The 10,000-nt window shown below is 36.3% G+C and overlaps 1 protein-coding gene across 14 annotated transcripts in view; it reads right to left on the minus strand.

Annotated features, from left to right (window-relative positions):
- The window catches only part of LOC113806436 (homeobox protein PKNOX2), a 391,258-nt gene that overhangs the window by 239,204 nt on the left and 142,054 nt on the right, over positions 1 to 10,000 (minus strand). For 2 of the 14 annotated variants that reach the window (XM_070137878.1, XM_070137872.1), the window contains exon 1: positions 7,194 to 7,244. The exons of the other annotated variants lie outside the window; for them this stretch is intronic. The gene's annotated coding sequence lies outside the window, so the exon portion shown is untranslated. Of the gene's footprint in view, positions 1 to 7,193; positions 7,245 to 10,000 lie in introns of those variants that run through there. 14 annotated transcript variants of the gene reach the window in all.

The raw sequence follows: 10,000 nt of genomic DNA on the forward strand, positions 1-10,000 counted from the left end.
GACCGCTCACACAATGCCTCACCTGCATACACTACACCCATTTGTCTTGATGTAATTACTGATAAGGTCTACATCATCAATTCTAGAGTGATACACAGGGGTCGCGGGTAATGTGCATTGTTAAGATTTATTTAATATGCATATAACTCATGCCGTAAAATGTCATTTAATTAGTGACAACAATGTCTTTATTATCTCGGCTCAGGAGAGTTCCGTCTCCCCCCCCCCCGCCTTGTGCTGCGGGATACATACACAGGCAACGCTATTTTTTGTACATAAATACATCTGTGTATTGCGACACAGTATCATCTCGCCAAAATACAATAAAACCGCAACAGCTGACTCGCAAAACCAAACAACTGGCCTGCGGGAGATGCATGGGAACAAACCCCGGCCAAGATACCTACCAGATTAATCACACATGCCCCTTGTCGTCTCCGATCTCAGCCCCGACCTCTCCTTCGTGGCCTTCCTCCGCCCTCGGCCTTCGGGAACCCCGGCGGCGTCCGAGGGCATAACCGTCAGAGGGCGCTGGTTCAGACGATGCGCTAGAAGGGCATCGTCGGGAGGTATGCAGCGGCGGCAACGGTGAGTGGCGGCGCTCTGTGGCGGCGGATTGTTTGCGCGGAGGGTAAAGGGAGACCCAAGGCGGCGGCGGCGGCGGCCAGCGTCGTGTGGATCATGTCCCCTTGCCACGCCACGGCCATAAATCTCGGGATTTCTTTGTGTAATTGACCATTAAGGCCGTAAAAATTCTTTCCGTATGTAAAATGCAGCAGAATTCTCGTCCCTGACTTTCGGGGCCACAATAAAAACCTCAATAATGTCACTATAAGCCCGCAGAACGAGAGTACCTTCACCGCACAGCCATCAAGCGAGGAACTTTTAATGAAGAAACACGCAAAAATCACATCGATGAGGACATTCGACAACAAAAATCTCGCCCCGACTTCTAACGCGAGGTTCCCTTCGGTCGCGCTCAGAAATTTTCTGTCCGGAAGACGTCTCGCTACAACTCAATCTCCACGACTGAGGAAATATAAAGCGAAACAATGGCGGTGTTAAAGAAATTATGACAAAATTAATGTTGCAATTCAAGGCATTATCTGAGAAACGCAAACACATTAATCGAATACCTTGCTTTATTGGTAAAATACAAGCCACATCCCATGAAGATTCTTAATTACAAAATAAACTACCGCATAGCGTTAACAAGAAAAAGAGCACATTTATAGCCAGAATAATATTTTAAAACTGCTAAAATTACTGAGCAACCATGGAAAATTAAGGCTAAAATAACTGTAATAAAGCAGCACTAGTAAAGCAAAAGCCATAAAGTAACACTCCTAAAGTGGCAAAAATGACAAATGACTCGCTTAATGCCCAATAACTCGACACAAATGACCCAGTAACCCGCCATGGCACAGTCACAGTTATTCCAATCATCGCCTTAATAAAGGTAGAAAAAAATAAATGTAGGAAAAGAAAAAAGAAGGACGATAATAATCCTTGGCACACCGACATTTCGATTTATTTATTCATCGCATCTACATTCTTCTGGCAATTTTTAGGGCGAGGTACGTGTGAAAATTGTCCTCCGATGACTAGATATTTCGGCTTCTCCCCCCACCACCCACCCGATTCGAAAAAAAAAAACACAAATACACATGAAAATAAAATAAAAAGGTCAGAAAACAACACATACTCGAGTACATTGAAATATCACACACAAGCAAATAAACAAAATGTATAAACCATTTCCAAAACCCTTTTATAAACACACTGAGGTAATAAACAATATAACTAATAAGTCTCGCCCTAAGAACCCACACCAAACTCCTTTCGAAATTAAAGTTATCCTTCATAAACCTCGTTTAACCCCCTCATAATGTATTCGTTAAGAATGCTCTTCGCTAAATCAGTGAACCAAAATAATGCTAAAATACGACAGCGGCAATAAGGTTCACATCATACACCAGTTATTTAAATATTCTGTCCTATAACTTCACTCCGCTTGGCAGCTAATAGGAATTTCTCTCCCGTCTTAAATGAACATTATAGATATTAAGAGAAAAAAATGACAAATAACACCTGGTAAAAAAAAAAAATGCCCTGACAGAAGGGGTAATTTCGTTTCGGGAATATCATTCATAATGCTTCATCCATATTCATGCTCATCGACTAATAACTGTTAATCACTCATCAGGTGATAAGTCACGCTTAACATGCAATATTACATATGCATAGATACACACACAAACGCAAAAATTTATCTATGCATGTTTATATACAGTATATATGCACACGCGCATACCCTGGATAATTCATATATATATATATATATATATATATATATATATATATATATATATATATATATATATACACACACATATACATATATACATACATATACATATATACATGCATATACATATATACATGCATATACATATACATATATATATATATACATATATATATATACATGCATATACATATATACATGCATATACATATATACATGCATATACATATATACATGCATATACATATATACATGCATATACATATATACATGCATATACATATATACATGCATATACATATATACATGCATATACATATATACATGCATATACATATATACATGCATATACATATATACATGCATATACATATATACATGCATATACATATATACATGCATATACATATATACATGCATATACATATATACATGCATATACATATATACATGCATATACATATATACATGCATATACATATATACATGCATATACATATATACATGCATATACATATATACATGCATATACATATATACATGCATATACATATATACATGCATATACATATATACATGCATATGCATATATACATGCATATACATATATACATGCATATACATATATACATGCATATACATATATACATGCATATACATATATACATGCATATACATATATACATGCATATACATATGTACATGCATATACATATGTACATGCATATACATATATACATGCATATACATATATACATGCATATACATATATACATGCATATACATATATACATGCATATACGTATATACATGCATATACGTATATACATGCATATACGTATATACATGCATATACGTATATACATGCATATACGTATATACATGCATATACGTATATACATGCATATACGTATATACATGCATATACGTATATACATGCATATATATATATACATGCATATACATATATACATGCATATACGCATATACATGCATATACAAATATACATGCATATACACATATACATGCATATACACATATACATGCATATACACATATACATGCATATACATATATATATATATGCATATACATGTATACATACATATACATGTATACATACATATACATATGTAAATACATATTTATATATACATACATACATATACATATACACACACATACATATACATATATACATACATATACATATATACATACATATACATACATGCACATACACAAACATATACACACATATACATATATACACATACACAAACATATACACACATATACATACATGCATACACACACATATATATATATATATATATATATATATGTATGTATGTATACATATCTTTATAAATACATATATACATATATATACACACATACATACGCGTATATACATACATGTGCATTCACATATGTATATACATACATGTACATTTACATATGTATATACATACATGTGCATTCACATATGTATATACATATACATAAATGTATACATATAACTTTACATATATACCTATACATATATACATATATATATATATATATATATATATATATATATACACATATATATACATATAAATACCTATATATATATATATATATATATATATATATATATATATATATATATATATATATATATATATATATATATATATATATATATATATATATATATATATATATATATACGTGTGTGTGGGTGTGTGTGGGTGTGTGTGGGTGTGCGTGTGCGTGTGCGTGTGTAATTCAGGTCGAACAAATTGTTCTTCCCTTCGTTGTTCCTGTTGCAATACATACATGTACACACACACACATAAATAAATATATAAATATATAAATATATATATATATATATATATATATATATAAAGAAAAAAATATATGTTTGTAAAGGAATATATTTATATATATAGATAAATGTATATATGGTTATGAATATATGTATGTATATATATATATATATATATATATATATATATATATATATGTATATATATATATATATATATATATATATATATATATATATTCATAACCATATATATATTTATCTATATATATAAATATACTCCTTTACATACATGTATATATATATATATATATATATATATATATATATATATATATATATATATGAATGTATATATATATACATATATATATATAAAGAAAACATGAAGAGGAATATATTTCACATGCATTTAATCACCGTTTTTCTATTTATCAGGAGATCCCTTTCCTAAATCAGAAAAGTATCACCAGGATAGCATGACCTTTCCAGCGCCTATCCATAAAGATCAATTTCCTTCAGGCAAGCCAGATCCAATCATCTCAGGAGGTAGAGACCCATTAAACAAATTTCAATGCCTATTAATGAGCTGTGAAATTAGGACCAAAATACATCCAATAAACCAATCACTATTTTTTTCCATGAGAAAAAATACAAACTTGAGACTACAAAAATGTAATGATATTGCCAAAGGATCTGTGACAAATCGCCGCTTATCATAATGATGTAAAGTTTTCAAACGACCAATAAAGGTACACCCACATCGTCTAACTCTTGCACTTCACTCTGCGCGTTTTGTTGCCACCAAAAAACATTTTTTCGAAAATATATAGTGATCGGGGACATTATACAAATTTATAGACGCGTCTTAATAACAAAGCAAATTTATTCGCGTGTGACAAATTTCCGAACGTGAAGTAAAAATAATATTAACAATAATAATTCTTGATTTTTTTTTTTTTTTTTTTTTTTTTTTTTTTTTTTTTTTTGCGAGGAACATCCTGAAGGAAATGCAAATTAGCTAAATAAAATTATAAGCAAATGTGCACCACGCGAGATGCAATAAAACCTTCCTAATTGCCGTGCTTCAGAATTATTGATGGCTGCAAGAACATTTCGAAGGACAAATATCGTTTTAAATATGTCGGGAAGCCACAAATGGACGTTCATTTCGCCACTAACAAACATCGGTCGACGTTTACGCTTGGCAGTCATGCAACGGCTGGTATTCGGTCATTCGGCGCAGAATATATCCTGATTTTCTTCTATTTTGTTTATCACTGTACAATAAGGCTGACCCTTCCCCGAAAAATGGCGCCCATGCACTGAGTTCCATGCGCGGTGTCAGCGCCCCTGATGGGCAGGTCATCCGTCAGCCTTCCGTGGCTCCTGACAGTTAGCGCTGCCGCCGCCTCGCCGCTTTCCACCTTTTCCCTCGCCTTCATTGCCTTATTTATCGCTCAATCCGTGTCTCCTTTTTTGTGTTCCTGCTTTTTTGGTCTTGGTATATGGTGGCGGCTATTCAAACATTGATTCATCCTCTGACAGGAAGGCTGTAGCTAGAAACTGTCATAACATTAACCGCTTCAGTGATAAATTAGTGTAAATTGTGCCTCTTTTTCTGGGAGCGGCTGGTGAGCCCAAGACGAGGGATGGTACCGCTGTGTCTGACCCATGGTGTAATTTACTCCTGGGAAAGTGATGATTTCAAACAATAACTGTCAATGCCCATCACTGCACCCTGTGCTTAGCGGTATTTAAAGCACCATTAAGCTGTGCACTCGGGGCTCAATCATTTCCAACTCGCCTTACGCGCGCACCATCTCCAAGGAATTTCGGACGGCATAACGCTTCCCGATGCACCGCAGACTGCACTAACCGCAGCGTTACGTCACATATGTAAACAAAGCACTTGTCGGAGGCTAGCTCTAATGACGAGCCAGATGCCTCAGCCTCGGCCAGAGATGACGTCGGAGATAGGTCCTCCGCCGGGCCGAACGGTGGCTCGGCTCGGCGGCGGAGGCTGGCGTTAAGTTCTCCATATATTTTCCACTTGAGGATCGCTAGACGTTGATCACACAGCTATGAGACCTAAAGGCATTATTTAGTCTTCACGCCGGATCAATTATCTCTTTTTTGCATAACTAATTTGCTGTTTATAAACTGTGTTACGCATAGTATGAATATCATAGGGATTATCTATGATTTACGGCAAATTTTGTCCGGAAAATTAGTTCAAATTTCAGTATCAATTAACTTTATTATTTAACGTTTGCCGGATAGATTCATCGACATGAAAACGTTGAATCATATTCAAATTCTTTCATAAATCGTGAATTAACTGATTTTAACCTCTAATTTTGCCACCACCAATGTTTGTAATCCGCTCTCTGTGCGCGGAAATATCCACTGAGAATAGAGGCATGGAACAGATAGATGCTTTTCGTTAAACTGTTATCAACCTGGATTTCAGTAAGAGTGACCGCAAATGTGAATGCAAATAAAGGTAATACCTGAAAAATATTGCAGTGGATATGCAACCACTGCAATATCTGAAATACGGAGAAGTTTACTCTCTCTCTCTTTCTCTCTATCTCTCTCCCTCTTTTTCTCTCTCTATCTCTCTTTCTATCTCTCTCTCTCTGAGCTATATTACAAGAGCCTCGCTTACGGTAAGTTCCGTATGAATAGTATATACATAAAAAAGCGGGAGAAAGAGAGTTGTGGATTATAGACATACATACACACTCGCATACAAACAGATAAAGAGGCGGATAGACAGAAAATCTAATCGAATTTCGGACTGATGATACCAGGAGATTACCCTAAAGGTAATTACTTACACCAGAATCTAGAGTTAACATCGAGACAGTGTTACTTGCAATACAGTGTAAAATAAAAAACACAACAATCATTCGTCTAAAAAAAAATAATAAATAAATATTATTAATGAAAAAATAATAAAAAAAAACATATAAAAATAGATTTTCTTTCTCTAATTCCGAAGATAACGAAGCGAAACATCTAATAATCTATCAGGAAATAAAGGGGCGCTGGGACATTACCTTCTATCACTTCCATCACCCGAATCGTTCAAGCAAAGCCGTCGTTCTTACCTGGAAGAAAAGAATTGTTTTAGTCAAAAGCAATATAGTGTTTTTGAATGGAGGTATATCTACAGTCATTAATAAAATAAAACTACGCAACACATGCACACCTTATTCACTATCATTCATTTAATCTCTTGCTGATAATGCACTGCAACACTGATAGCTGACAGGTGTGCTTGCTACGTAAGAATCTTCTTTCCTCCCTCCCTCCCTCCCCCCTCTCTCTATATATATGATTTCTGTCAACATATACTATTACGTTTCTGTCTCTTTCTCTGTTTCTGTTTCTGTCTCTGCCTCTGCCTCGCTCGCTCTCTCTATCTATGTCTTTGTCAACATAAATTATTACGTCTCTGTCTCTCTCTCTCTCTCTCTCTCTCTCTCTCTCTCTCTCTCTCTCTCTCTCTCTCTCTCGATGTCGACAACCGCTAAAGAATTTGAAAGCAAAATTAATAAACATAGACAAGTAAGCAAAAGCTCAAAATGATTAAACCCACGTGTGTGTTTTGGCGCCCGTATCTGCTTGTATGTCTGTGTGTAATTAGGGAAATTACGTAAAGGTACATATTTATTAAAAAGCAACAACAACACAACGAAAAAGCTAATATCAATCACCACAACAACCGAGAAAAAAATGCATCAGCAGGGTAGTAAACACGCATTCCGATGAAAAGGCAAACATCCGACCGGTGTCAATCACAGCGACATATTGACTGATAAACAAAAATTCCGCTGCAAACCAACAAGGACAAAAACACGCGGCCAGGGAGAAGCAATTAGCAAAACACCACCAAATAACACCCGACAAGATCGTGGCGTGTACAACATGCCACAACACAGCTCGGCTACCAGACCACGCCACCACAGCGCTGCTTATGCCTCATCCTCGCCGCCACAACTTGACATGTTTCCCACTCAGGCCACATGTTCGCAACATTACTCAATCTTCAAGCCACATTTTACATCTCAAATATAAAGTGTGTAGCTTATAGTTCTTTCCTGACAGGAAAAACGAAGATTCTTTTTTATTTTTTCTTCTTCCTTTGTCTCTGTCTTTCTCTCTCTCTCTGTCTCTCTAAATGTCCCTTTCTGTATGTCACTCTCTGTTTCTCTTTCTCTGTCCTTCTCTCTCGATGTGCGTATGTGCGTGTGCGCGTGTATATATATGTATTCGTGTATGTATTCGTATATGTGTGTGTGTGTGTGTGTGTGTGTGTGTGTGTGTGTGTGTGTGTGTGTGTGTGTGTGTGTGTGTGTGTGTGTGTGTGTGTGTGTGTGTGTGTGTGTGTGTGTGTGTGTGTGTGTGTGTGTGTGTGCGTTCGTGTACATGTGTCTGCATATAAATATAAAAATGAATTTGTGAATCTATAAATGTGAACATATAAATTGATGAACGTAAATATAAATGTATATAAAAATATTAATGTATATACAAAAACACTATATATGTATATGCATATGTATATATATATATACATATTTGTTTATAGACATATCAATATCGATATAGATATATTCTTGTATATGTTTATGTCCACGTATCATACATATAATCACACACACACACACACACACATACACACACATACACATACACATACACATACAGATACACACGCACACGCACACGCACACGCACACGCACACGCACACGCACACACATACACACACACACACACATATATATATATATATATATATATATATATATATATATATATATATATACAATTTAGACAAGGGTTTGCGTGTCCATGGGCCTGCGCATTCGCACTGGTATCCACATTTTTTATAAACATCTAAAACTTTGATAAGGGTTAACCAGCTCAGGTAGCAACGCCTGCATTTCTCACGATCTGATGAAAATCACATAGTAAAGCAAATAACCTTTTTCAGATCAAATTCATGATTAAGTCAACCTGTTGTATTCATTTCACAAGAGACGCGATAAGCCTTTCTTCCTTCTTCCTACAGCCTACTTCTATTATTATGTCTCAGATTACAGCAGAACACGAGTTGTTTATCCTTGTTAACAATACGCAAGTATTGCTTTTACCGACATAACCGCGAAGAGTGGGATGGCTTTCTCCATCTCCGACAGTTCGCCTTCAAATCTCACATCCTTCTCTTTAGCGAAAACCGAAAAGACGCAAAGAGGTTAATGTTTGTGGTTTATGGAATGAACAGAAAAAATGTACTGTGTTATTGCGCTTTTTAATGCATGGCGTGGACTCCACGGGTAAATGAGCGGTTGGTTGTGTCTTGTAATGTCAAACTCCACAGACAAAACACGAGCTCATCTGGAGCAACAGGAAGGCCAGCCAGACGTGAGATTTGTTTCTTTCTGTGCATTCGCGGAATAATAAGGCGTCCGAGGCAATAATTCACTTTCTTTGACAAACAACCCGAGCAAGTGAGGTCCGGCATTACCCAGCCACGTCCCGAATTTTGCTCTTCATAATCGACGTGCCAGACAGCAATCCTCTGTTACAGCTTGTTACAATTTACCACTAACGACGACGGCTGCTCTCAAATCCATGGTCATTACATGATCACAAAACACAAAATCCGCCGCACCAGAAACGCAAACAAGCCAGCCTCTCTCTTCCTCTACCCCTTTATATCCCCTCCCCCCCTCCTCCTACCCTCCCCCTCCTCCTCCTGCTCCCCCTCCCGCTCACCCTCTTCCTCCACCTCCCGCTTCTTTCTTCCCCCCTTCCTATTCCTCCTCCTCCTCCTCCCACCCACCCCTTCCTCCTCCA

Source organism: Penaeus vannamei, chromosome 23, assembly GCF_042767895.1.
Source record: "Penaeus vannamei isolate JL-2024 chromosome 23, ASM4276789v1, whole genome shotgun sequence".
In the NCBI taxonomy this organism is placed as follows: domain Eukaryota; kingdom Metazoa; phylum Arthropoda; class Malacostraca; order Decapoda; family Penaeidae; genus Penaeus; species Penaeus vannamei.